The sequence below is a fragment of the Portunus trituberculatus genome, chromosome 23 (genome assembly GCF_017591435.1).
Source record: "Portunus trituberculatus isolate SZX2019 chromosome 23, ASM1759143v1, whole genome shotgun sequence".
NCBI lineage: Eukaryota > Metazoa > Arthropoda > Malacostraca > Decapoda > Portunidae > Portunus > Portunus trituberculatus.
Genome location: NC_059277.1, coordinates 14,660,820 through 14,663,950, shown reverse-complemented (window position 1 = coordinate 14,663,950; position 3,131 = coordinate 14,660,820).

The window sequence follows — 3,131 nt, the reverse complement described above, 5'->3', positions numbered from 1 at the left end:
ACCTTTTGTGGTACCATGATGTATAGTGCGAGAACAGACTGTGTTTGGAAGATTGAGGATGAGAGAAAGAGTGAGGAATGTACTCCATTTGGTCAATCAATCAATATGTAAATCAATCAATTAGTCGATCAAAAAATCTTTCACTGAATTAGTCATTCAGTCAATCCATCAGTGATTCATTCAGTGAGTCATTCAATCATTCAATCAATCAAGTAGTCAGTCAATCAATCATTCATTAACCTTTCAGTCAATCATCTCATTTGTCAATCTTCATGTTTCTTCCTTTCCTTTCCCACAAATTACAAATGTACTCTGTAATTTGAGTTTTATGTCTCTCACTTTAGATTTTAGATAACAGTTTTTCGTAGGAACCAACAAATCTGGTGCTGTTTGTTTTTCTATTACTTTCTTTTTCTCACCCTTTGTAATCTCCCTCCTCCTTCTCTTCCTTTCGCCTTCCCTTCTTTATCTTGAGGCGGGAGACACGCTAATTGCTTCCTGTAGTCCTCGTCTTCCCGGCAAACACGAGCCGTTGGAATACAAGTCACCATAATTACCACTACTCGACTCTCACTTAGGTCACAGAAACCTTTCCATTGGCTCTCCTGTAATATTGTGAAAGTTTACAGCCAATCATATTTTCTTTTCTTTTCTCTCTCTCAAGATGAAATGGATGAACAGTGGGACTTTGGTACACTGTAATAATGAAACATTTAGAAATTTACAGATGGTGATGGGTTTTGTGTTTCTTTGGGGTTTTTGGTTACGAGCTACATGGACACTGAGACTGAGACACTGTAGTAATAATGGACAGATTTGGGATTATGAGAATAAGACAAGAAATAGTATCTCAGGTTAGATAAGGTTAAATCTAAAAAGAGGTATTAAAAAATTGGTCCTCAAATAGAGTAGTTGATGAATTAAATTGACTTCGTAATAAGATTTTTAATGCTCAGCCATTAGAGAGAGAGAGAGAGAGAGAGAGAGAGAGAGAGAGAGAGAGAGAGAGAGAGAGAGAGAGAGAGAGAGAGAGAGATTTATCACAAAATGAGACAAATTTACGGTTGAAAGAAATCATGATGCTTACACATGGCGGTCTTACGAGGACCGCCATGTATAAGCATCATGCTTTCTTTCAACTTAATCTATTTTCTTGTGTTCTTATCTTACTGAGTCATCGAGAAGTCATGCCATGTCTAGATGTGCAATGTGACAGTCGGTGGAAACAGCTCGAAAATTTAAGGAAAATAATGAAGTCAGCAGAAGACAGTCGAAATTGCACAGAATTCGCGGCACAGAATATATAAGGATTAAAACACTGTAGCTATTCTTTAATATTTTACGTGTTTAGTTATGCACAATGTTTAGAAGACCAAATACAGGTAGATAATGAGAGATACATAGAAAGATTGATAAACAAAATTCTTTGATAGAAAACTAGATAGATTGACATAAATACACTTATAGATAGTTAGATAAGTAGAGAGAGAGAGAGAGAGAGAGAGAGAGAGAGAGCGTGGGGAGGTGAGGAGGTTAGCTCAAATATCAAGTATCCAAGACAGTGGTGACATCTGGCGGGCATGTCGTAACTCCCTCGCTCCTCACCAAGCCGAGCCAGGTGTGCGCCAATCAATATGCTGAAAAATGCCTGAATGCACAGCCCTCATTGGCTGAACAAGATACCGTGACGTGTTTTGTGTGGTGATTGGTGGACTGGTGCTGCTCGGCTTAAGATGTTGATACTGATGATGATGATGATGATGATGAAAAGGAGTAGGAACAGAATAATAATAATAATAACGGTGGTTGCAATGATGATGATGATGAGTGTAAAAGTGATAAAGAGGATAGTGATGATAATATTGGTGATAATAATGATGATAATGATGATAAAGAGGTCAGTGGTAATGATGACATGAATAACGATGATGATGATGATGATAAGTCTTAGGATTCATTCACTATAGGTATATGAAACAATCCAAAGCTTTTTGTGTCGAGGCTTCATGTATGTAGTGTGTAATTAATATTTATGATGATAATTATGATGATGAGAAAACTTTACCTCGATATTCACCTCTCCCTTCTGTCCCATATCGTTCCAAGTACAATTACCTACTAATCCATCTAGCTTCAAATCACGCCTCTTTATGATATATCGAAAGATTCAGTCAAGGATCATCAAGTAATTTGAGGTTCCTGCAGTTCATCAAACTTCAAGATCAGTTTGTTTGGTAGTTGGTTTTCTTTAGTATAAGTCGATTAAGTCATTTCTAGGCCGTGTTCATAAGAATTCAAGAATTTTAATATATTTTCATTTAGTTTTCTTTAGTGTAGGTTAACGATTCAAAGCTTAGTAGGCCTTTATGATTTAGAGTATTCGTCTTGTGGTGTATGTATTTCTGTGTACATCTTGCTTTGTGCCTGCTGAAACACGGGAGGGAAGGAAATTTTTTTTTTTTTTTTTTATGTAAAAGGGAAAACTACCAAGGGCAGAAAAATTAATATTAGAATTAAAAAGGCCCACTGGGATTCAAAAGAATTAGTCAAAATTCAGGGATAAATGTCTTGACACCTCTATCTTAAAAGAAATTAAGTTGAAGGAAGATGGAAATAAGGAAACAGGCAGGGAGTTCCAGAGTTTACCAGTGAAAGGTATGAATGATTGAGAATAATGGTTAACTCTTGTATTAGAGGGTTGGACAGAATAGGGATGAGAGGAAGAAGAAAGCCTTGTGGAGCGAGGCCGCAAGAGGAGGGAAGGCATGCAGTTAGCAAGATCAATAGAGCAGATAGCATGAAAATAGCGATAAAAGATAGAAAGGGATGCAACATTTCGGCGGTGAGAAAGAGGCTGAAGAAAGTCAGTCAGAGGAGGGCAGTTGATGAGACGAAAAGCTTTTGATTCCACCCTATCTAATAAAGCTGTATGAGTGGAACCCCTACAAACATGCGAAGAGTACTCCATACAAGGACGGATAAGGCCCTTGTACAGAGTTAGCAGTTGGAGGGGCGAGAAAAACTGGCGGAGATGCCACAGAACGCCTAACTTCATAGAAGCTGTTTTAGCAAGAGATGAGATGTGAAGTTTCCAGTTAAGATTATGAGTAAAGGACAGACCGAGGATATTC